The sequence below is a fragment of the Podarcis cretensis genome (genome assembly GCF_951804945.1).
Source record: "Podarcis cretensis genome assembly, chromosome: 1".
Lineage (NCBI taxonomy): Eukaryota > Metazoa > Chordata > Lepidosauria > Squamata > Lacertidae > Podarcis > Podarcis cretensis.
This window is the reverse complement of record NC_137170.1, coordinates 70,497,381-70,524,395: the sequence shown is the minus strand read 5'-3', so window position 1 is coordinate 70,524,395 and position 27,015 is coordinate 70,497,381. Positions and strand designations below refer to the sequence as shown.

The following is a 27,015-nucleotide window of genomic DNA, read 5'->3' as shown; positions in this document are numbered from 1 at the left end:
TCCCAGAGTTGTTGACCTTTTCCCAAGCCTCTGCGGGGATTGCTCTCATCCTGCGGAGGCTTGGGAAGGAAGATGCATGCCCACGTGTCATATTCCTAATGGGGGGGGGGGAGCCTCTCCCACAACAAAATGACGGGGGCCCTTTCCTTTCATTTAAAGCACACCTGAAGCATTTGAAGCGCACGCCCTTAAAGAATCCTGAGAAGTGGTGGTTTCTTAGAGGGCGCTGAGAATTGTAGTTTGGGGATTGTAGTTCCCAGGATTCTTGGGTTTGGGGTATCGAGCCATGTGCTTTCAATGGGGGGGGGAGGTCCTGATCAGCTGCCGTGTGCCTGGATCTGGATGAGAGCATCCTGAGACACAAACCCCCCTGAAGAGAAGGGAGCCCATCCAGCACCCAGCACTGCTTCCTCCTCCTGCCGTGTGACTCACCCTGTGCCACAGGTCACATCGAGCACTGTGTTGCAGCGCTGGGCTCGCAGCAGTGACACCAACCAGTTCTTGTACTCGGCGGTGCGGCTCCGCGTGTCGCCGATGTAGAGCTGCCAGACCCGTGCTGCACGGCCGTCGCCGTACTGGTCCGGCAGCCCTTCAGCTGCCATGCCCAGCAAGTGAGTCTGGTAGATGCTGTCCACCATGGCGAGCGCACAGAGGCTCCTGCGGGGGCCGACGGACAGACAGACGGGAGAGCCTAGCTGCTGCTGTTGCTGCCGCCAACCATATAGTTGGCAGGGCAGGTGCAGCTTCCATCCTAAGCCTCTGCAGGGATCGCTCTCCTCTTGCGGAGGCTTGGGAGACAAGCTGCATGCCTGCCAGCCATATGGTTGATGGGGCACAGCTGGCAGGTGTGCAGGGAAAGGGGAGGCCGCCAGCAAAGCCACGCAGCTCCCCCACTCACTGGGGCGCTCCTGAGAGGCCAGCACCCTGGTGCAACGCGCCACTAAGCCCAATAGGAAAGATGGCTCTGAGTGTAGGTGGGTACTGTCTCACATTCTCTACCAAAAAAAAAAAAAATCAAATCAATACACTGAACTTAATTCCCACTTTGTGGGTAGAAAAGGACAACAGATGTCTGTGAGTCAAGGCCAGAAGAATAACCTCATAACCAGGTAGACACTTGAAAAAAATAAATGGCACAGATTAGCATCTGCCGAGACTTAAGAGATCACATGAATGCCATTTTACAATAAAGCAAACAATACCAAATTAAGCAATGACAATGGCTGATGAACTTGAAAACTAAATTATAATGCATGTCATTTTGCATATTTGGTCTCCTTGTTCCTCATTCTTGGCTGCATTTTATGTCTTCCAATAACCATAGAGCATACAGAGTCATTATTTTTTACAAGCAAAAGGAACACTTTGCCAAATGCATTTACATAAAAGCACAGCATGCAAAAACTTGAAAGATAATTCAAGACAGCCTGCCATACGGGAGTATGTAATTTGGAAAGCTGCCCATGGGTTTGGACACCAGAGAACACCACTGGGATTACAATGAAAATGTTAAATAGTTATCCCACATTGCTTATTTATTTTTAGTGGCATCAGCTCTAGTTCAACCAAGAGTTCTTTGACCAAAAGCCTGTTTACATAAAGTGCAGGCTGCTTGCATGACAAATTGCTTGGTTCGCCTTGCACCACTAGCCTTGGTAGAAAGACTCCAAGGAAACGTTAAGTGTTCTGGTTGTGGAACTTCCTGGTGTTCTTCATGCCCACATACAGTACTTGCTTGCTCTACGTCTAATGAATGAAGCGACCCCCCAACTCAAGTCTTTATTAGAGCAATATACTTTTGGATAAATATGACACTTCTGTTTAAAGAACATGAAAGAGTAAATTGTCACGCAGCAAAGTTACTTGGAAATCTGTTTTAGTTAATTTCTATGTAATGTCTCAGCTTCCAATGATTAGCTAATTCCAGTGTCAAAGAAAGACACTTGCTCCCCCACTTAGGCTAGCAAGAAGTGAACCCTAGGAAAGGAGAGATCTGCCAAATGTCAGTCTTGAGGTCTTTAGCCAGCCCTGAACTTGTCTCTATCCTGCATCTTGGAATTTTCTAAGTGCCAAATACCTTTTTAAAAGGAAGTCAAGATCCTTCTCAAAAACTGCAACCAGATTTGAGTTTGTGATGGAAGAAGAGCTTAGGCCTTGACATGAAATGTCTGATCAGTGGTTTAATTTTATGTTTTCTAACTTAATAAATGAGAGTGATTTAACTTTTTTAAAACAACAACAACCCACACATCTTTTTCCTGTGAATAGGTGTTTTTTATGAAAGGGGGTATAGGGAAGGCAGATTCAGAGATAAAGAGATGCCCGTGTGCTGACTCCAGTTCTTCATCAGGATGCGCAGAGATGGGAGTAGTAAGTGTGCGAGTGGCAATGACTTGTGAGTAAACATGATGCCTAAGATTTTGCTGTGTGCACTTTGGAGCTGCGTGCTCATATATGTCAGGGTGAGGGGAGAGGTAAGCAATGCTAGATTTCTCTTGTGAACTGCCCTGAGATCTTTTGATGAACAGTGGGATATAAATCTTTAAAAAAAAAGGACCAGAAGTTAAAGGAAGGGCCTGGATCTACCTGCTGAACTTGTAGCAATCTCAGTTAGCGACAGTAGAACATTTCTTGTTGCAACTGAATTTTGACAAAACACACTAACAGAAGAAGGTGATGTCACTGAAACAGTGTAATCTCCTACAGGCAATTTCTGACCAACCCCACACATATACAGTGGTACCTCAGGTTAAGTACTTAATTCGTTCCGGAGGTCCGTTCTTAACCTGAAGCTGTTCTTAACCTGAAGCACCACTTTAGCTAATGGGGCCTCCTGCTGCTGCTGCGCCGCTGGAGCACGATTTCTGTTCTCATCCTGAAGCAAAGTTCTTAACCTGAAGCACTATTTCTGGGTTAGCGGAGTGTGTAACCTGAAGCGTATGTAACCTGAGGTACCACCATATCTAGCAGCTGAATACACCTCATATAGAGAAAGTTTGGTCAGTTTCTATTTCTGGTTAACAACATATTGTTCAACGGGGGGGGGGGGGGGACAATGATTAATACAGAAATGACAAATCTGACCACCTTATTCAAAACAGTAGTGGTTATCAGCTCCCTGTTTATATCTTTGCATGCCTACATGCTTATCCAGCTTTGCATTCCAAAAGGCTCATTTCATTTGAAGGAACACCTTATAGATTCGTAGCTCTATGAAGTCTAATTAAGGTTTTTTCTAGGGTGTTTAATGCCCTTATTCCTCCCCAAAGGACACAAAAACTTTCATAGCTCTCTAAAGCTTTAATAGCATTTCAACCATGTCATTTATGATACTGTAGTTCTAAAAGCTCTATTATCTGAAGCATGGGAGAGCACTTTACCAGTCTAGAAAACCTACAGCTCAAATGTTTTATATATTTTGTAAACCACTTTGAGGTTTTTTACAATCAAGCAGTGTATAAATTTTATGGAATGAATGAATAAATTCTACTTGGCATAGACTGGAAGAGAAGAATAAGAAGGGAAGGCATCAGTCCAAAGACAAAGGAGGTGGGTGGGTGCTTAGGATGCCAAATCCCGTTTAATTGGCCCAGTGCATTTCAAAGAAAGCCTTTTCACAGGAGTAAGGGCTATAGCTCTATGGTACAGAATCGGCTCTGCATGCATGTTCAATCACTGGCAGGTCCAGGTATGGTTAGAAATGCCCCTAGTCTGAAACCCTGGAGAGCTGCTGCCAGTCAGACAATACTGGGTGAGATGGACCAATGGACTGAATCAGTAAAAGGCAGCTTCTTATATGCTGTTCTACATTTATCACCTAACAGCTTAAGGTTGCAGTCTTATATGATTTATTGAGCTCAGTGAGACTGTGGTTGTGTATACATGATACATTTAAAACACACCTATCCTAAGAATCCTGGGAACTGTAGTATAAAGGCCCCCCCCCCAATTCCCAGCACCCTTAAGAATGGACTGTTCCCAGGATTTTTAGGGCTGGTTCTTTTAATGTATGATATTGATGCAGCCTTACTTCTCCATATAGAATTGCGCACATTTGGGTCCACAATATGCCACACTGAGAAAAACAATACAAAAAAGGTCAATTCCAACCCCATGGATTTCACAGTTCTGGGTTCAGAGTTTGAAGAGCCCAATATACAGCCCACTCTTAAGCATGGCTGCTCAGAAGTAAGTTCCACGGATTTCAATGACCTTTGCTTTCAACTGAATACTGCAGCACCTAAAATGCAGCCACACCCACCCACCCTATAAAGCATATGGCAGGTGGTGGTGGTGAAAATCCTGTCCTAATATGATTGGTTTCTTTACAGGAAACTTCCTGTCCAAGAAAAGGGTGGCAATAAGCTATTATCAATTCTCACATCGGTTAAAGAATATAATTGCCATAGTAACAAGGAGTAGGCACTTAAACAGGGCAACAGACTTTTTATAGCATCTTCTTGGCTGTCAAACTGGCATGTGCTTTTATATTCACAGCAAATATAAGGTGGCAGTGGTGGGAGGATGGTACAGAACGTGGTACAGGATTCATCCTGAGTAATGCAGAACAGCAGCAGAAGGGCGGAAGCCTTCAAAACAGAAAAGCAAACACAAAAACAGGACATTTAGATTAAGACCTTTTTTTAAAGGCTTTTTTCTTTTTAACCAATTCTCATCAAACCTTGTGTAAGGGGGAAATAAGTTTCCCTTCCTAATGCTTGAGAGGTAGTGGTTAAATTAACAAATCATTAGTTGAATGTCCCCTATTCAGATCTCAGTTCAAAAGAGGATCTTAGAGAATAGTCATAAGCAAGTCACTGCCTCTCTCTCTCAGCCTTCCACCGGTAATAAAAGGTTAAATCCTCTGGACTGTTTTACAGGACTCTTCTAAGATTACCAAGATACAGTAAGGAATGGGAATTATCGGTAAATCTGTTGTTATTATTATTAAATCTGTTGCTGTTATTGTTACTACTATAGCAACAACAGGGACGAGGGTGGCGCTGTGGGTTAAACCACAGAGCCTAGGGCTTGCCGATCAGAAGGTCGGCAGTTCAAATTCCCGCGACAGGGTGAGCTCCCGTTGCTCGGTCCCTGCTCCTGTCAACCTAGCAGTTCGAAAGCACGTCAAAGTGCAAGTGGGTAAATAGGTACCACTCCAGGGGGAAGGTAAACGGCGTTTCCATGTACTGCTCTCTAGTTCGCCAGAAGTGGCTTAGTCATGCTGGCCACATGACCCGGAAGCTGTACGCCAGCTCCCTTGGCCAATAAAGCAAGATGAGTGCTGCAACCCTAGAGTCGCCCGCAACTGGACCTAATGGTCAGGGGTCCCTTTATATGACAGGAAAATCACAGGGATGGCAAATCCCAGTGAAATATGACTTTTTCCAGTATTCACAACAGTTGTTATTTGTAATGTTTGCTTTGAATTATTTCTGAATAAGGTTGGTTTTTGTTTTATCATCTAATTCGATGTGTAGGCTCTTGAGAATGTACAGTACTTTATTTTATGAGGTAACGACTATGGACTCCTGATTTTTTATATATATACAGTCCCTCCCCCCTTTCTTTATATTTATTTTATTTCATACTTCACATGGGAAATAACACTGGATTGTTATTTTAACTTCATAATAAAGTCTAGATTTAAAAAAGAAAGAGCACTAAATGTCACACCCACCCACATTTTACAGAGGGAAATTGGTACAACTGTTTTACATAGAGCGAAAAACTTTCTAGCATACAGTGGTACCTCGGGTTAAGAACTTAATTCATTCTGGAGGTCCATTCTTAACCTGAGGTACCACTTTAGCTAATGGGGCCTCCTGCCGCTGCTGCTGCCGCCGCCACCGCACGATTTCTGTTCTCATCCTGAAGCAAAGTTCTTAACCCGAGGTACTATTTCTGGGTTAGTGGAGTATGTAACCTGAAGCGTCTGTAACCTAAAGCGTCTGTTACCCAAGGTACCACTGTACAAGCCTTATTTCTATAAAATCTGATGCCACACACCTACTAATTTTGAAATATGATCTTTACTATGATATATGTTTATTTCTTTCTTTCTATTAACCACTAAGCCACATAATGCTTAGCCAAAACATGGCTTAGGACAAATGAGTAAATATGTGGGTTCCCAGAATAAAGATTACAGCTGCCTGGAACTTAAAAATGGAAAGCGTAATGCTGGTGGTCAACAAAAGAAGTTTAAAGACTGTCTTAAGGCAATTTTTTAAAAATGTAGTATAAACACCAACAATTGGGAAACACTTGTCTGTGAGAGCTCCAGTTGGAGAACAGCCTTTACAAAGGTGTCATGGGCTTTGAAGACACTCAAACTCAGGACACAAGGGAGAAACGTGCTAAGAGGAAGGCACTCTTGGCAAATCCACCCCATGATCAATTCCCACCCGGAAACCAATGTCCCCACTGTGGAAGGACGTGTGGATCCAGAATTGGCCTCCACAGTCACTTATGGACTCATTGTTAAAAACCATGCTTTTGGAAGACAATCTTACTCTGCTACGAGTGACTGCCAAAGAGAAGAAGAAGACTACTTCTGCACTACCAGGGCTAAGCCAAAGTTTGTCTTAACATTGTGCCTAAATCCAGGCTTCTGATTTATCTCCCTCAGACAAAACATGAGCAGAAAACCAAGAGGGAACTTTGGTTAGAGTACCCAGTTTGCCTGCAATGACACATACCGTAAGCCCAGTTTGGATGTGACCCTAAGCCAAACCATTGGGCTAACCCTCAGCAACAACAGAAGCAGCAGGACCAGGGGAGGGATACAACCAGGGCCAGTCCATTCATAAGACAAGGTGAGGTGACTGCCTTAGACAACAAGGGCAGCAAATTCCAATGTCAATATTTCTTCCCCGCTTGTTCCTTATGTAGATCTTCATTGACCCCTTCTTCCCTGCTGGCACCATTTTGAGGTCTGCCTTGCAGGCCCAGGCAGTGCACTTCCCCCTCCTCTGTTTAGGAGAACTAGCAAATAAACAAGACCACACAGCTAAATGGGATCAAATCAGGCCACAACTTTATTGACCACAGATAAAGTGGTTTGGCATAGGCATTTATTTCCGGCCCATCTGCAGGGTCAATTCAGCAGTGGGAATTCCCATGACTTACATCAAATAGGGGGATCCCTGCCTTTGGGAGAACAGAGGCCCATGCCCCTGTCTGGGCAAATGGACAGAAGCAACTCCATCATGGATCCTTTTAGCGGATCTGACAAAGAAGAACTGGGTGTTGGGAGCTTGTGCAGGCTGTTTTAAATCCCCCAGGAGCTGACCTGAAGGAAGCCTGATCAGTGGGGTTATCCTGAAATGAACCATACTCTTCTTTAAGGGTGAGAGATTAAACCAATCGGGCAAGAAGAGCTGCCAGTGATGGTTTGAGCAGCTTGAATTTGGCCAAGGACAACTCGCCTCTACATGAAGACAATTTCTATATGAAAAGCCCTTTATCGTCTTCTTCATTTTGCTGTTTCTGAACAAGATAGCCATTAGAATTCAGCTTTTGAAGAGAGCAGCTTTTAGAGCTTCCATCACATCTTACCATGAATACATGCAAAACTACATACTGTAACTACTATAAACTACTCCCAATGCCAGGCCCCAAACCTGCCCTTGTGAAAACATTATCAAGCAAGAACTGTAAATTATTTCCCCCCACAACTCCTATCTGCAGATTATAAAGGGCTAGTTATGCTTACTAAGAGAAAAATACTTTGTACATGTTTAGGCATGCTCCTACGGACTATATTAATTACTATTTTATATGTCTCAAAGCTGAGCATTGGCAGTAACATGGAAACAATTTCCAAGATTAGTTCCCAGCTTCAACTTTTTTAAAGGAAACAAAATATGACTTATTTTACAGTGTTCTCTTTATGACCAGATCTTTAAAAGCTAAAAGTCGAACCCAATATCAATACGCTATGCCAGTGATCGTGAACCTTTTAGAGGCCGAGTGCTGGAACTGCAACCCAAAACCCACTTATTTATCTCCCTCTGCCGCCGCAGCCACAACAGCAACCACCGCTGCCTCCAGCTCTGGAGGTGCTGAGTGAAGTAAGGCTGGACTGGGGCGGCAAGCGAGCAGGCAAGGGATGTTGCTGCCACCCCCACCCCCACAGCCTGCTCCTGCTTGCAGGCAAGTAGGAGTGGAATTGGGCTGCTATGCTAGGCAGCGTTGCTGCTTGCACAGGAACAGGAGCTGGATCAGGGCTGCTCAGCTGGGGAGGTGCAGCCTCCGTCACACTTTCCATTGAGGGGTTCACAGCTGCACTCCCCTCAAGGGAGAAGTTTAAAGGACCTTCCACCTCTGCATCAGATCCCCTGCAACCCCATGAAGGCAGCCAGGCTGAATAGCTGCTGAGGTTGGGGAAGGTGGAGGCAGCCCGGAAGCTGCATCTGAGAGCCCCTGCACCACCTGAAAGCAGCCAGGCGCTCCTCAGCTGAGCTGCCTAATCCTGCTTCTACTTGTGTGCAAGAAGGAGTGGAGGCGGGGATCTCTCAGAAGTGGAGTGGAGGCTTCACGCTCCCCAGCTGAGCTGCGTCAGCATGCTTCTGAGCATAGTGCTGCGCCCTCCCCACCCACAGTGGAGGCTCCCCAAGGGAAAACCTGCGCCCAGGAGGTTGTTGCTCCGTTTTGCACACACTCATACCCCGACTCCCCATCTGAGGCGCTTCTACTCGGACACAAGTTTTGCTGAGGATTCAACGCACTGCCCTTGCCTTCTGTCAGCTCTGTGCTCGCCACCACTGCCCTATGCATTTAGTTCAGGATAGTATATACAGTAGTTATGCAGTTCTGAATTTTATTAGTTCCATAGACTTGGTCCTGCATAGTCCTTGGTTCAAGTCTTACCTGATTCATCCATGAACTCACTAAGTAATTTTAGGCAAACCACCCTCATCCTTCAGTGTAGAATACATACAGTGATTACTCTACTAAAGTACCTGACATGGTTGTTATAAGGATTTCTAAGTTAATGTGTTTGAATCTGAGCACTCAAATGGTGATATGTAAATTTCATTGTTCACAGTTGTTTACATGGTCCCTTATACAGTTACATTGGCAACACAGATGGGAGCTTATTATCTGACATGGGGAAATGACACAGGCAGGAATGGAATAATGTGGGCAAGTGCCATTGTACAACAAAATTATTCCCAACAGAGAGCATTTGGCTTATGTTGCTGCCTGAGCCAAGCGATGGAGGATCTCTGTTGTATAACGCCTCATCGAGGCCTGTTCCACAATAGTGTGCTTTTGCTGTACTGTGTCTTCCAATCACATGGTATTTCCATTAACTAAATACACATTCATTCTTAAGGAAAGAGAAGTTTTGCCCTTCAAAATAGAATGGCCCAGCTTGCACATCCTGGTAAACTGCAGTTAACAGGTTATTATAAAGAACTCCATTTCTAAGGACCTCCACCATAACGCTTAACTGATTATACTATTTCACAGCACTAAAATTTGTACAACTTCTATTTTTTACTGTATTAATGATGCCACCAAGCTGGGTCCGTATTCACACACAGCAGCCATTTGAAAAATAAAACAATTCACATAGCTAATCACGGTACTTACTGTAAGTGTTAAGTGCATCACCTGTTCGCCTTGAAAGATTTAAGACTTGTTTAAAACCAAGTAAACATTTCTCCAGCAGTTGAGAAATGAAAGCAGGATGGTACCCAGCTGGCCTTAGAGGGCAAGCTGCAAACAGTGCAGAAGTGAGCTAACCAAGTATCCTCCTTCCAGTAAATCTTTAGGCACCTAATCCCACTCTGCTCTGCTCTCTCACAAGCAAACTAGCAAGAGATTTTGAAATGTTAACAATAAAATAGGCAGTTTCCTGCTCTCATGTTTAGATTAGACAAGCTCTCTATCAGACAGAAGAAAGTATTTCAGGAATTGTTAGGCCCTTTGTTTCTAGGTATTGGATATGTATTATGAAGGCCTTCACTTGACCTTCAAACGATCTTCCAACTTTATAACTAGATCAAGTTATTAAATGCATAAGTACTAGGCTAGCTAATAATATAGCATATATGCTATAAAGCAAGTATAAATTAAATAAGAAAATGAAAATTACCAGACTGATACTGTGAAATGAAACAAATGCAAGTTCTAGAATGCCAAAAAACACAGAAATAATGTAGATAGCGATGGAAGCTACATATTTTCATAAGAATGGATCAGCCATAGGAGTGACAGAAATAGTGACACTCACTATGAATATAGAACTGTATTCCTTGCACTTTGCATTAAACATCATGGCTGCAATCCAAAAAATAGTTTGTCTGCAGTATCTGATGGGGCAGAACACAACCGTTAGCAAATGTCAAAAAAGTACAGTAACTATTTCAATATGCAAGAGTTCTTGGCTTATTTAAATATGTACTGTCCAAACACTGATTATTCTTGCCACATTCCCCATAAAATACTCAGTACCACAAGAAAGGTTTTACCATGTAGAACTGGAATATTGGCCAGCTTACAATTTCTTGCATGAATGTGTAAACGTGAATACAAACAATATGATCTTGAAACTTTCAGTTTATGGCAGCTGAAATTATGCTTTTCACACAAGTCAAAACACCCAGGAAGTATACTTTAAAAGAATTAATGACAAGTAAATTAGAGTTGCAAACCATGTGGCTAAAATGATAACTGCACCAATTCCTTCCTCTAATATATTTGTTAATCTTTTACATGAAATTAAAAAACTTCTTCATATCCTAGATCCCCTTGGCTTAGTTATACAGTAGCTTCTTTTAAAAGCAGATATGGACTACTACACCAAAGAAACAGCTCCACAAAGCTCTTCTTAAAAGACAGGTTCCAGAGGCTACAAGGCAATCCATCAAGCAAGCGGTTCTGGTGTATATTCTGTTCAGGGACCATGTGGCAAAAAAGCTCATACAATAGCATGCTACTGTTACAGTGAGCTCATTTTACACTTACTTGTTTATAAACAATCAGAGTAGTAGCTAATCATTTCAACTTGTTAGCAAAAAGTACAGGGCAGCTGCTAATGATTCTAAGCCAAGGACATGTTCTCTTGATAAAATTACTTAAATATCAGACTTCAGCACAGACTAAGCGCTTACATTTCTTTAGGATGGTTGTGTACTTTCAAAGGGAAGAGGATTCAGTCAAGTGCGCAGCCTTACTACTCCTGTTTAGGAAACTGAAATCCAGCACATCAATAACATTTCACCCACGTAAAGCATAAGAATGAGGTACTGTACCTTTAAGGAGGGGAAAGCGTTCCGTTTTGGATCTTAGCTGAAGAAAGCTGTTTATTCTTGGTTTACTGAGATTACTTACCTAAAACTGAGCTATTCCTCTTGTTTTCCCCCTTCGGGGAAGCTTCCCTCTCTCTCTCTCTCTTTCTCTCTCTCTCCCTTCTGCTCACTCTGGGAGCTTTTACCATTTAAGGTCAATGTGTTACATCTGGCTCCCTTAACTAAGCTAAAGCACTTTCTAACTCAAGAAAGCAGGCTGAGCAACTAACGTTAAAAATGAGTTTTGTTTTTAACTGACTCTTCAAAAAGTCTCGTCTGTGTCTCAAGGAATTAGAGTGAAAGGCTTCCCCCTTTTCAGCACAAATGCCAAGAACAAATACCAGCAGAATACCCATTTGCATTCGCACACGCTTCAGAACATGAGAATGTTACTCATTTCTGAATAACTAAATTTAAATCGGGCAAGGAGGAAGCAGATGAAATGGCAAGACTGAAGTGATGTATTTGTTAACCCTTAGCACAGGTGCACATAAGAGCAAATGCAATCGTTCTGGGATTTCCAAATACACACAGCCCTTTGGGGCAAAGGCACTAGCCCAAGCCACTAGGTACCGGCACATGCAAACATTTAGAGAACTTTGGCCCAGCTCCACATAAGGATAGTGTTTTCCTATTAGGGGGAATAAATGTAAACCCCTCTGAGGTCCTTGAAGGGAAAGTTAAAAAACAAAATTAAATGTAAACTCAAGGCGCTGCTATTTACAACTGGCATGAGAAGAAAAGAGGCTATTTTCACAATTTGCTGGTATCTGTACACAAAACTTTGCCTAGGGCCCAGTTCTACAGCTCACTTAGCATAAACTAAACTGTCAGACTTGTGGTTTGTGAATCATTGCTAGCCTGTCAAGGGATCGATAAATACTTCATTTCTATGACTCCAGACCAGGGCCATTGGAGGTCTGAGGCCAAAATCTTTTGTCTGCCCTGGATTGTCTGCCTCTTTCTCTGCTCTTTAAAAATGTGCTTATAGGGCTGCAAAGCATAATACTGGTGAGACCACCATCTGCATCTGCTCAGAGATCTAAGCATATACACATGAATATTATCATATATACAAATATGTGTCATAGGCCTGTGCCCTGAATCTTTTAAGTAACTAGCAATGCACTTGCAATAGATGGTAGAGCAGGGGTAGCCAGCCATGTTGCTTCACTGGGCACATTCTGAATTTTGAGAAGGTGCCATGGGTGCCACTCACAAAATGGTTCCCATGTGACGTGTGGCATAACACAAAATTAGAGAAAGTGCGCTCATTTCTGTTCCCCACCCAAACCTGACAACCTCACACCTTCCATGGGAAGTCAGTTATGTCCTGCTTGTTTTGATTAAGAAGATCTCACAAAATCGATCCCCTCCCCATACAACAACAGAAAACATTCCCTGATGCCAGGGAAGATATATAAGGTAGTCACACCACACTCTTCCTCGCACCTGAGCAGCATCTGCAAGCACTCACTGTACACATACAAACCACAGACCAACGTGCATATATCTCCCCCCACCCATCTATACAACCACACATAGATCTCTCCCTCTCTTTTTGTCGAACGGCATCTCTCTCCCACTCCTTCAGACCCACATACATGCAGTGAAGTCCATGTGGGCAACAGCACCTTTAAAAATTGATTTTCAATAACCAACACACAGACTTTTCATTTCATCACAACGTTGTTGTTTTAACTTTTTCCTCTACTTTTTAACATATTGAAGGACCCGGGAGACACTTAACCTTCTGATGGAATGGTACTGAAAACTAGACTCACAAAGACATAAACAACTGAACATACAGAGAGGGACACAAACCACAAAGGAAAGAAGAGTTCAGAAATGGAACAAAGCCAGGGACAGCCAGTCAGTGACCTAGACTGTGTAAGAGACCAAAAAACAAAACAAAACCCCTCTTAAAAGCCAAAGCATTAAAAAGTCATGGCATTGTGAAGTTGTAGCTAGAAAGAGCATGAGATTCTTCAAAGACTATCTCATAAAAAAATAATAAAAATCTGAACCACTGATGGAGTTCTGTTCCAAGGTTGTTAATCTTCTTTCTAAAACTTCTTTTTTGATTCATAGTTTCATCTTAAAACAAAGCTTTTAATTTTTACAACAACATTTAGTACTTAATTTCTACAAGCAAGAGATACCAAAGTTCAGGGTTTTCTAGAATTAGACCTCCTGACCTTTTCACCTCCCAAATTACTGATATATGTAGGCTGTTTGAAGTTACTCACTACTGAAGAAAAACACTCTGTATATGATCAAGGAATACTTTTCAAAATTTAAAATTGATGCATGTTTAATGTTAGAGATATTTAAGCCAATATGGTTTCTCATCCCTTATTTAACAATCTTCCATCCATTCTACCTCAAACAACCAGGAGGTCAGATGTAAAGTGAAATGCCAGATCTTTTAACCATGATAAAGGAGCTAGAAAGGTAGAATATATTTTCTAAAACACCATGTGATAGATGGGAAGAATCTACTGATCAATCTCTGAGTGACTTCCAATAGATTGGCAAGATTCTGGCAACCAATTTTCTAGATCTATTTCAATCGGAGTTGAGGCCCAGTTTTGACACAGAACCTGCCTTGGTCACCCTGTTTGAAGACCTGTGTCCAGAAAGAGAAATGGGAGTGTGTCCCTATTAATCCACCTTGATCTCTCAGCAGCTTTCAATACCATCAACCAGAGCATTCTGGAGTGGCTATCTGAGCTGGAGGTGGGTGGCACTGCTTTGCAGTGGTTCTGATCCTACTTGGATGACCTTCTCCAGATGGTGGTATAGTATTTGACCCCATGGAGCCTTCAGTATGCAGAGGCACAGAGTTCACTTTTATTCTCTATGCTGTTTATTATCTACATGAAATTACTGAAGGGCAGGGGTAATCCAAAGAATTGTAGTACAGTGTCAGCAATATGCTGATGATATACAGATATATATCTCCTTTACATCTGCAAGTGTGGCAGTGGTTAGACTGATGTATTGGCCTTGACTGGAGAGTCAATAAACTGAAGCTTAATCCAGATAAGACTGTTGCACTATTAGTGGGTGGTTCACCTGACCAAATGGGTGGGACATGGCCTGCTTTGGATGAGGTTACACTCCTTCTGAAGGAGTAGGTTCAAAGATTGGGGGTATTTCTAGATTCACTACTATCACTTAAGGTCCAGGTGGCTTTGGTAGTGTGAAGCGCCATCAATCAGTTTTAGCTGATGACCCAGCTAGGCCCTTATCTGGACAGGAATAGCTCAACTTCTGTTGGCTATGATCTGGTAATGTCTAGGTTAGATTAAAAAATGACTGTGTTATATGTGGGGGTGTTTTTGAAGATGGTTCGGAAACTGAAATTGGTGCAGACTTCAGCAGCCAGCCAGATTAATAACTGGGGCAAGATGGCCTGAACATAAGACCAATCCTGGCACAGTGCACTTGGCTACCAATTAGTTTCCAGGTCCAATTCAAAGTGCTGGTTTTGACCTATAAAGTGTTATGCAGCTCAGTACTCCAATACAGTGGTGCCCCGCAAGACAAATGCCTCACAAGACGGAAAACTCGCTAGACGAAAGAGTTTTCCGTTTTGGAGGTGCTTCGCAAAACGAATTTCCTATGGGCTTGCTTCGCAAGACGAAAATGTCTTGCAAGTTCCTGCAGGTTTTTTTTCCTTTCCCCCCCTTTTTCTAAGCCGCTAAGCCGCTTATCCGCTAAGCCGCTAAAAGCCGCTAAAAGCCGCTAAAAGCCGCTAAGCCGTCAATGGGCTTGCTTCGCAAGACGAAAAAACCGCTAGACGAAGAGCCTCGCGGAACGGATTCTTTTCATCTTGGGAGGCACCACTGTAGCTCGAGGATCTCCTCTGCCTACATGACCCAATCTGGACACTGCATTCATCATCTAAGGCCTTTCTGTGTGTACTCCCTTCCAAGGAAGATATGGGGGGGGTGTAACATGAGAACGGCCTTCTCAATGGTGGCTCCACACTTGTGGAATGCCCTCCCCAGGGAGGTACCTGTGGCACTATCATTATCTGTTTTTACATACCAGATAAAAACATTTTTATTTACTCAGGTCTTTGGAGCTTTGCTCTGCGTATTTTTTAGTGATGTGGGATTGAGTTGCACTTACTTTTTTTATTGCAACATCATGTCTGGGCTCTCTATTAACTCCACAGCAGCAGCAGCATATTGTGGACTTGTTTACAGGGACGGAGCTTCATGCTCCAGCACCAGGGGGCGGAGAGCAGGTGGGGGCAGGGCTGGCATGTGTTCCAGGGGTGTGGCACACCGCCTGCAGGGGCATGACGCACATCCTGAGGGTGTGGTGTGCCACCTGCAGGGGCGTGGCTCCCAGTGTGGGCGGGGGGGCAGCCATGATGGCAGCCCACCGGGATCGTGCTGCCAGGGGTGGTGCGCTCCCGCCGCACTCCTCTTCCTCCGCCAGTGCTTGTTTATGCAACACAGAGCGTTTCCCACCAAATTCTACCACTCTTCAGCCATCAGATCCCAGGTATAGAATTGTACTCTAAATCTAGCAAAATTATAATGATGTAAGAGTATTCAGAGATTTATGCAGCCTTCTAATCAAAAAAATGATTCCAGTCCTCTGTTTTGTACATGTGACAATCCAGTAATGCTATTCATTGTCATTCTTGTGCATATTTTGTGTTTGTTTGTTTTAATTCTAAGATGGTCTGAGAATTCTATTGAAGGGCAGGGTATAAATCCCTAAAAGAAGGCAAACAAACAAACAAACAAACAAACAAACAAACAAGGCCTCATTCACAGTCCAATTACATGGTAATCCTATTCATGTTTCATTGGGATTTTAAATGATTAGGAGAATGGATAGCATTCTTCTTGTTACATTTATTTACAGCAGATTTAAATAAGATGGCAGTTAACTCTGAAGACTATTATTCCCAACAAGGAAATAAACAAACCTATTAGGGGGGGGGGGGAATCAAGTACTTTTCTGTAGTTCAATTCAATATGAGATGAAATAGAAAGCTTTTCTATCACTTTGATCTCCAGTCCAGTCCTGGGAATCTGATAAATCTGTGTTTGAAAATAACATTTGCATTTGCATTTTGATAGTCACACACAGGTCCATCTGTACTATCAAAAACAACACTTGCTTGTTAACATCATCTCCATTATATGGGTTACTGCAGTGTTTTGTTTTGTTTTGTTTTTTGTTTTGTTTTGTTTTGTTTTGTTTAAAGCTGCTGGTACTCCCCATGAATTTGTTACAGTAAGTGTCACCCTTTTAACATTTGGAGGGGAAAAGGTGCTGGTACTGCGTACCCTCGAGTACCCCCAGAAAGAAGAAAAAGCACTGGGTGTCTATATCTGCAAAAATATCTGAGGGTGGAAGGGTTAATTTTTTAAAGCCATCTATTTTAATTCTATGGCTCATGAAAGCAGTCTCTTGGTTCACAGTCAAAACACTTTTACATAAGTATCATTTGCATTACACAGACACACACACACACACACACCACATTTTAAAAACTGTACTGGATAAATGTAGAAAATAAAGGAACTTAGGAAAATGAAGAGCCACCTTCCAAGAATCTGATGATAACTATTGTGAAAAGCAGGCAGAATGTAAACAAGCTTTGCTGACATCAGTCCTCTGTCATCCCCAGCCAGAGCAGGCAGAAGACATTTTGCTGCCTGAGCCAGAACAGCAAAGTACCTCCCCCCCCCAACCCGCCAGCCCCCTACCAAGTCAAGGTGCACAGTACCCATTATTTTGGCATCTGAGGCAATCACCTCTTTTCCTGTCTGGCAGGAAAAGCACATAAACAAATAACCATACATGTGCTGCCCTTCACACCCAAAATCAGTTGCTTGAGGCAGGCACCTCACTCTGCCCAATGCAATGGCTGCTCATGTACAGGACTTACTCAAACTAGTTGTGTACTACACAATGACTGGTGTAAACTACGCAATGGCAAAAGACTGAACATCCTTAAACCCTAAGACAAAGATAGAGAAAGGGCAGTAAAAACAAGCCTGAAATGGGGACATGTAATCCTTACGCAGTTTTGTAGATATTTGGGAGGCACATTCATGAGATAGAGAGAGAGAGAGAGAGAGAGAGAGAGAGAGAGAGACAGAGAGAATGTGCTCTCTCTCTCTCTCTCTCTCTGTGTGTGTGTGTGTGTACCACCACAGTCTCTGTCCTACTGTTTTCTCAACTATATAGTCTTTCAGACTTCTGCTGAAGCTTAAATCTAATTGTACATGGAAAAGTGTGGATCAATCCTAAGAATACATTATAATTCAGGCATATCTATGCATCAATTCTTGCAATATTTACTAATGATGAACTAAACAAAATGCATATCCATTCATATGTAGGTCTAATAGATTCCAACCCCCTCAAAGAAAGTGGTAAAATTGACAAAGCTAGAAAATAATATTAGGACTGGTTCCTAGCAGGATGGAAGATGAACATTTATCAAGTTTGAACAACTGGAAGTCCTTCACCAATTTAAAATGATTAGCTGACATAGGCAATACAGGGTTGTTGTTTTTTTACATGAAGCAATTATTGCAGATGAGCAAATATTTTTTTAAACTTCAGTAATCTGATGCAGAAATGTTTTGCTTGGAAAACCAGACTGAGAATGAAACACATTTAGTGTTTTTAATTTGATAATTAAGAAGGCCAAATACACTTAAATGTCCTAACTGAGCCAATACTGAATATTCCAGCAGCCAGAAAAGCAGCAATCAATTTTGCCAATCAAGAAATTTCATCACACAAGTATATCTATTATTTAGATCAATAACTTGCCCAAATCCTTTAGTTTTCTGAAAACAATTGTATACTTTGTTAGTTACTTTGTTAATAGTCCATGAGTCTGTCACAAAATACTTGTCTCATATTACACACAGGGACATAATACATATGTCACAGACATTTAAAAGGCTTTTTAGTTAGTATTAGTACTGCCACAGAATGTATATAACATTTTTAAGTGTTAACGGTGCCCATTTACTGTTCACCAAGAAATAGTCACACCATAATGCACAGTCACATCCTGTTTCCTCTCCACGATCCTACAGGAATGCAAACAACATCCTAGCATATAATCAACAAGTAAGTTTGTATACGGGTGGAAAGTCTGTTAGCTATTGTGGCAAACCACTAGTTTAATCTACTATGAGCTGTTACCGGAAAAATCCGAGGGCTCCCTTGGACAAAACAAAGACACCAACCAGGATAACTTGGAGCAAAACAGCAGCCTGTAGGCTTGGCCTTTATTGAACTGTTGCAACAGGGTATTCCCCTCACGTGCAGGAGAGAGGAAAAGACCCAGAAGAATAGTGTGCAAAGTCTTATAAAAACTTTTGAAATTCCCCTCCTCTAGGTCTAGCCCACCCCCAGAAACATCATGCATACATTACAGAAAGGAGGGGTTGAGGGAGGAGTTGGTGGTAACTTGAGTGTCTTGTCACCTGGCTGGTTCCTCCTTTCCCCCCTCCTCCTGAGTCACTTCCAGGAACTTCCAGGAGACAAAGGGGATTTTGCAGTTTCCTGCCCCCTGAGGGAAGATCTGATCAGTGTCCTTTGTTTCAGTCCATGCTGGATCCACTCCCATATGCAAGTTCTTTGTGATCTTGATTGTCTTCTGTCTGGGATCATCAGGGTTGGTATGGGCAGGGCTCCTGTGTATGTGCTGAGACAGTGAAGGGATTATGGCTGACCAGGACTAAGTCACCCTCCTTTGTTAGTTCTTGTCATATGGAGTAAAAATAAAATGAAACAGTGCAAATCCGATGTATGATTGATTTTCTATTTTTCTATGAATTTATAACAGAAATGTGGCGTGTGTGTGTGTGTGTGAAGTTTATACAAACAGAATGATTGGGGTGGGGGGGTTCCTGCAACAGTTCCCCCCTTCGGAGATAAGATTGCAAAGGTGGCTACTTTGCAATCCTTTTCTCCGCACAATTTAAAGTGGTAAATATTAACCTGCTATTCTCCCTCCCAGATGCGTGTGTCCATGTGAACCTGAAAGGGACTTGGATGTCACATTTCTCAAGGATATTTGCATAGAAATGTAACAGTGTAACAGTGCTCATAGTTAGACATAGGATATCACGTAAAATCAATATTTTGTTGCTCAGTTACTTGTGGTATTTTAGCACCTTGGAATAAATATTTTCTCAATAGTGGCGTATGCTTTACATTTAGCAGGAAGGTCCACTAATGACTGAAAAATGCAGTTTGCTTTGCCCCCCCACCATTTTGTGTTCTCAGGTGTCAAAGTAGCTCTTCTGTGGTCTCACACCGGCATCGTGTCACAGTAGTAGCAATCCCTGGTGAATCCACTTGGGGCTTTCATATTAACCATGTTGCCTGGCACTCACCACAGCTGGCACAGGTTTGGGCACGTCAGGAGAGAAATGTCCTTGGCTGGCCATTCTATGGGATTTTATTATTATAGGCTCTGGTCTTGCAGTCATGGGAAGTTGCTCACTTGCACTTTAAGGACCAAAAAGCTACTTGCAGCCTGGATACACTTGCCCAATTCAAACTGAGTCCAATTTGAATTTATCTTGCTCCATGGTTCTCAACTTTTCAAACCAATCTGTTAAAAGAAACCCATTCTTAAAAGGGCACTTGTCCAAATAAGTCAATTTAACTCTATAAGGGATTATTCCGGCTAAACCAAAGCATACACACCTTCCTGAAGCTTCTCCTTGGTAAAGTTGGCAGAGTGCCAGGTGAAACAACTAAATGTGGTTATAAATTTATCTAATTCTAAACATTGGACTACATAATAGCCTGATCTGTAAAAAAGCATAAAATGTATGAGAATCCTCCACTGGGGTGTAAGGAATAAGACATTAAACATAAAAACAATTACACACAAAAATAGCCACAAAAATAGCCCCAATTCCCCCCATTTGTGGAAATAACACACTGTCAGACACATTTCAACATTCCTACATAATAACACATAATACAAAACAAACTAATAGTATCAGTTGCATATCTTGAGACAATTGTGATATTTTTACGCATGTATCTTGAGGTTCAAAAGTGAGAAAATGTCCTTGCAATTCAACTCCTCCCCCCTTTGTCAGCCCCACTCCCCCGGCGGTCTATATCCTTTGAAAGAGATAGCTGTGGCCACTTTGAAAACTTTGGTGTCTGTTGCTGCAGGTGGTGGCGAAGCTTTTTCATCATAGGTCTGTAGTAACACATCTGTAGAAGTGACATCCTGTAAGGGGCAGGGTTTTGGAGACTTAAAAAGATAGGAGTTAGTAAGGGGAAGGGGCAAAAGGGAAAAAGGATGTCCTTCAATTTACGTGGGAAGCTGCAAATAATAAAATCTTAGCGGATTAAGCATTTCATTCATTCCAATATTATTATCACATTTCCATATAATTACTGTTATTATCTGCTAAGTTGGTTTGCTTTCCTTCACTTTGGAGAGAAAGAGAACTGTAAAAAATACAAGGTTAAAATAATAATAAAACACACACGCACACACAATGACCTATGAGGAACAAAAAATAAATAAATGCTAAGACACACAATTTCAAGAAATCTGAAGTAACAATGAAAATAAAAGAGTGTTTCTTGATGTGACAACATTGGCTAGAATGTTAATAGCAAAATACTGGGAAATGACTTAATACCAAGAAAAAATGAATGGCAATTTAAAGTTGTGCAAGTACCTTGAACTAGCCAAAATGACAGAATTAATAAGAAATGCTCAGGCAAAAGGTAAACAAATACCATTCCACAAACAATGCTTGGTTGTGCTTCGATTAATTTCATAGACATCATGGAAAAACTGATTAAATAAATGAAAAGAGATTATTTGTAACTTTAAAAGTGTCAAAGCCACAAAGAGATGGAAGTCACTACTACAGCAGGGATTTCACAGAACAGAAAGAAAGTTGTTGTGGGAGGAAAAAGGGACAAACACTTGTTATCGGGGTTCACATATCCTGTTAAAAGGGAAAAATTATTTCATGCGAGAGGCCTGTCAGGAAATGCTGTTGCTAAAATGCACACAAAGCCTGTTATAAAAGTTAAATCTCATTGGGGGGAGGACTATTCAAGAGTGGAACTCACAGTGGGAGCGCTTTGATATTTACCTGTGAAAAGAATTTGGCATGTTAAGATTTGGAACCTGGAAGACTCTTGACTTTTGATGGGCTAGTTTTTTTTGGGGGGGGGGTTGGTTTTTTTGTTTTTGTTTTTGTTTTTGTTTTTAATCCTTTTGTCTTACGAAGCCCCTGGAGGAAAGGACACATTAAGGGTGATTTCCCTCAGTGGCTCCAAGTTTTACATAAGGAAATTTGGATAAATTTCCCCCTTCAGCCCAAGCTCCTCTCACTCCCTACAGTTCCCCCTTCTTTGCTGATCTAGCCTCTGTGCATGTGCAGAGTTCATGTCTCTTTTATACTATTGAAAATGTTGAAACCTTTGGCTAAATTACCATTTGAATAAAGGGAATGAAGGGTAAGGAGTAGATTTTAAAAATAGGGTTAGATTTTAAAACAAAAAGAGAAACTCAGCAATTTAAGTATTCACAAGAGCTAGCAATTGCAGCCCAAGCAAAAGGGATTGCTTCCTTTATGTACAGGAAAGGGCTAATATCCCTCTGGCAATTCGCGGAACAATGCCACGCCCTTATATATGGGAAAAAATGGCCAGAGAGTCAGAATTTATAGGATTTTTTTTTTTTTTTTTTTTTAACATTCTCAGTCATTTCAGCCTTACCATTTGCAGACAAATTTTGCTGCCCTTTATTTACAGGATAAATGGTCAAGACTCATATGTATTTTATGTGCTTAAACTTTGAATTGACTTAGAAGTTTGATTTATTTATTATTATTTTTTTTTTTAATAGTAGAGAAAATGATAAACACTGTAATCACTCAAATGCTTGAAATTACCAGTTCTGCTTCAAAACATCACGGATTTTTACCTCTCACCTTTTTTAAAGAAAAACAAAGAGCAAAGTTGGGCTGAATTTCAACTCATCACATGCTTGCAGACACATGGCCCTCCACACAGCCACAAATTGGGAGAGCTGAAAGGGACCCTTGGGTCATCTAGTCCAACCCTAAATACAGTGTTCATAGCAAGATTTCAAAGCAAGATTTGCAGTACCAAAAGGACATATACATTTAAGTACAGATTTTTAACTGGGAAAGGAAACATCTATGCTCGTATCATGTACTAAGGAAGAGAAAAAGAAAAGTAGCCAACTTTACACAGAGCCGTTTTAGCAGATCTTGAGATAGTTTGAGTGAGTTTGCTTCCTTCAAGTTCCTAGAGAAATTATCTTTAAAGGAAGATTGAAGTGAACATTTTTCCTAAGAGGGAGAGGATCTCTTATAAAACATAGTTAAAACAGCCATAGATTTGATTTAAAAGGAATACAAAAGTGAGTTTTTCCTGAACTTGCATAGGAATAGTAAGCCTAATCTATGCCCCCCCTTGCAGTTTCCTTTAAAGGAAGCTTACTTGGGAGTAAATTTACCTAGCACAGAAGTAAGAAGGAGAAGTGGGGGGGGGGAAACATGAAAGAGACAGAATGAAACAAGGTGGGCATTTTCTAAGAAAAGAGGCCAGGAAGTCTTATAGAGACTGATATCAGGACTGGACTCAGATAGACAATTTTGCTGGCTATGGAAGCCTCTACATTTAAAACCAATTTTTAATACCAATTTTTTCTTAGAAAGAACACATTTTCATAGGCAGATGCTTAATGAAATACATACACTGCATTTTAGCTTGAGAGAGCAGTTGGCTCTACTAGGCTTTTGCAGCAGAAACATTAGTTTTTTTCACAGCACATTTCAAAATACTGGAAAGAAATACTGGAACACGGATATAAACTCATAAACTCAAACGTTGCAACATAACATTATCTACCATCAACTTAAAATCATACTCCTCACTCAAGCTACTCGGAGGAAGACTCCTTGGAGCCTCTCTCAAAGAACAAACATTTGCACACTTCATTCTAATGATTGATTTATTTATTTATTGGTCCTGTTTAAGACTGATGAGGCCCAACATGGCTTCCTTAGATTTAAAATTTCGAAGCATGCTTGCAATTTAAAAACTATGTGCATTTAAGAACAGTCTGTGGATGCCGGAGCCAATGTAAACACAAACCCTTTAAATATTTCCAAATCTTTGAGTACATCTCTTATCTTTTTTTTTTTTTTTCCTTTTTTTTTTTTTGAGAAACTAAGATCTCAAATGCATGGGCTCCCAGGCTGGGCTATTATATCTACTGCCTTCTGAGCACCATTAAATTTACGGTTTCATGTTCTAGCTTTAGGTTCTAGTTTAACAACCCAAATTTGATGTGTTCAGCTCTCCCTAAGGGTTCAAACCCTGATTTTGTTAAAGGATCCCTGGGGTGGCCACTGTGCCCTGGGTTCCAGGTGGTGGGCCTAAGCCACCCACTAAAAGTTACAATGGTCTCATACTTTGTACTTGGAAAGACCATTTTGCCCCTTTATTATTTTTTTTTTTTTTTATTTTTCCCAATTGGAGATGACAAGCTGGAGGGGCATATTAGAATCCTCTCTGGGGCAAAAAGGCTTCAAGGAAGCTTTGTTGCCAGGAGGAGTCCAGTTAGGGTGTTTAGTGAGCTCCCATTCTCTCATATGTTATTATTAGGCTTTTTTCTTCTTTTTTTTTTCGTTAACGAAGTACGCTAAAGACAGAAAGAGTGGACGCACACACACAAGGGAAGAGGGGCAATGGGAAAGAAAGGGGGGACAGATAAAAGATCCTTTCAGTACTCAAAGTACCCTTGACTAACACAATTCCTACTTATCTATAAACCACGAATTAATTTCTGGAAATCTCAAACCTGAACCTGAAACTCAAACCACGGGTCTCTCTCTGCCCGGAAACTCAAACCACGGGTCTCTCTGCCCGGAATTCCTTACCTCAGCGCTGTTTACAAGACAATTTCCCCCTCTACCCTCCACGACAGCCTCCTGCCTAGCCTTTGAGACTAAGTTCGGAACCCCTACTGGACGCTTGCACAGTGCAATGCCAGATTAAGGCCCGAGAAAATGAAGGTTTGGAAAGGAAACAAACAACCTTGCGTTCTCACGTACCCAGGTCATCCCTAACAAAGGTCGCCAGGCAGGAGGGGCAGCTTTGTTTGCATAATTAGAGGAGAGAGAGAGAGAGAGAGAGAGAGAGAGAGAGAGAGCGCTTTGAAGGATGCCTCTGGACGACTCCGAGAGAGGGACATCAGAGAAAAACAGTAAAGAGCCACGCTTTCCCGGACTCAATTCCAAGACGGAAAACGGGGGAGAAAAGGGATAGAGAGATTAAGACGTTCCTGGACGACCCCGAGGGGGAACGTCGGAAAACAGTAAAAGTACCACAATTTCCCCGGACACGTTCCGCGTAAGAAATTGGGGGGAGAGAAAGGGAAAGAGGAGAGAGAGAGAGCTTTGAAGGACGCCTCTGGACGACTCCGAGAGAGGGACGTCAGAGAAAAACGGTAAAGAGCCACGCTTTCCCGGACTCAATTCCAAGACGGAAAACGGGGGAGAAAAGGGATAGAGAGATTAAGACGTTCCTGGACGACCCCGAGGGGGAACGTCGGAAAACAGTAAAAGTACCACAATTTCCCCGGACACGTTCCGCGTAAGAAATTGGGGGGAGAGAAAGGGAAAGGTTTTGGCGTTCCTGGACGACCCCGAGGGGGAACGTCAGACAGTAAAGTTCCGCGACCTCCCTGGCCACTTTCCGAAAGGGGAGGGTCGGGGGAGAAAAGGATAAAGCTGAACGTTCCTGGCCGACCCCGAGAGGGAACGTCGGAAATGAAAGAAGGAAAGTCTGGCTGTCGTGAGGACGCTGCTTCTCCACCCCCCTCCCAATGTATTTACTTCAAACCATACTCACGTTTGAAGATGTCCCCCGCGGATCCCGGGATCCTTTCCCCTTAGCCGGCTTGACCTCGCCTTTGCTCCCCCTGGTTGGGCTTTTGGTGACGATTGATTACCGCCCGCAAAGAGGAGGCAGGGAGAGGAAGAAGGATCCCTGGGCTAAGGTTGCCCAGTGGCGCCCGATCCCCTCTATCTCCCCTCTCACCTTTGCAGGAGAACCAAGTGTCCCTGAGCATGGTCGCCAAACTGTTACCGGAAAAATCCGAGGGCTCCCTTGGACAAAACAAAGACACCAACCAGGATAACTTGGAGCAAAACAGCAGCCTGTAGGCTTGGCCTTTATTGAACTGTTGCAACAGGGTATTCCCCTCACGTGCAGGAGAGAGGAAAAGACCCAGAAGAATAGTGTGCAAAGTCTTATAAAAACTTTTGAAATTCCCCTCCTCTAGGTCTAGCCCACCCCCAGAAACATCATGCATACATTACAGAAAGGAGGGGTTGAGGGAGGAGTTGGTGGTAACTTGAGTGTCTTGTCACCTGGCTGGTTCCTCCTTTCCCCCCTCCTCCTGAGTCACTTCCAGGAACTTCCAGGAGACAAAGGGGATTTTGCAGTTTCCTGCCCCCTGAGGGAAGATCTGATCAGTGTCCTTTGTTTCAGTCCATGCTGGATCCACTCCCATATGCAAGTTCTTTGTGATCTTGATTGTCTTCTGTCTGGGATCATCAGGGTTGGTATGGGCAGGGCTCCTGTGTATGTGCTGAGACAGTGAAGGGATTATGGCTGACCAGGACTAAGTCACCCTCCTTTGTTAGTTCTTGTCATATGGAGTAAAAATAAAATGAAACAGTGCAAATCCGATGTATGATTGATTTTCTATTTTTCTATGAATTTATAACAGAAATGTGGCGTGTGTGTGTGTGTGTGAAGTTTATACAAACAGAATGATTGGGGTGGGGGGGTTCCTGCAACAGAGCCAACACATGTCACTTGAGTCAAAAGGGTGCTTTACTTCCACTTATCTATTGCTAAATGTGCTCTCTCAAAATTTTAAGGCCAGTGAATATTGCTCCCAGTGAACCTGTGGAGGCTTGTCCATTAGGGCAGATGTGGTACTGCCCCATCAACCTCTGTCTGCCCTACCTGCCTACCTTCTGTTTTATATCCGGTCCAGGGGGCAGCACTGGCTGGCAGCTTCCTCCCCTTTAATGCCAGTGTTCCCACTGTAGAACTCAGTAGGGAGGAGGATGGGCACAAAACTAGAATTAGTTGACTCCACCTATTGTTGGTTCTGTCTCCACCTACTGCTGACCTCCCTGTCTGCTGCCCTACCAGTCCCAATGGCCGACTTCCTTCCTACCAGTAGCGCACAGCAGCAATCCTACTTTCCCCATTTTGTCCCATTCATTCTTCAGTTCTGTACCTACCCATCTCTCTTCTGTACCTTTTCAGGCCACACTTGCTTTGTCCCTTGACCTGAGGCGGATCTACACTCGTGGTTAATAATGCGTTATTAAAATATGACACCAGAGGGCACTGCATAGCTATGAGCCACCCACAAGAGGGAAACAGCATGTTAAAGGTAAGGTGATGTTATAGAACGATATAACTAATAACATTTAAAAGATTAATGTAGATCCAGCCCTGGTTTCTTAGCACTCTGTTGCTTCTCCCCCAACCATAAAGTCCCTTCTGACCTTAATTGCTGCGCAGATTCTATGGAGTTCTTTCCAATTAGCTCCATCTTGCCTAAATTCACTGTCTCTTCTACCCTTTCCCCCAAGCCTCCTCC

General features: G+C 42.5%; 1 protein-coding gene across 2 annotated transcripts in view; it reads right to left on the bottom strand.

The window, feature by feature from the left end:
• IRAG1 (inositol 1,4,5-triphosphate receptor associated 1) overlaps positions 1 to 27,015 on the bottom strand; it is a 98,384-nt gene that overhangs the window by 48,014 nt on the left and 23,355 nt on the right. The window lies entirely within an intron of this gene.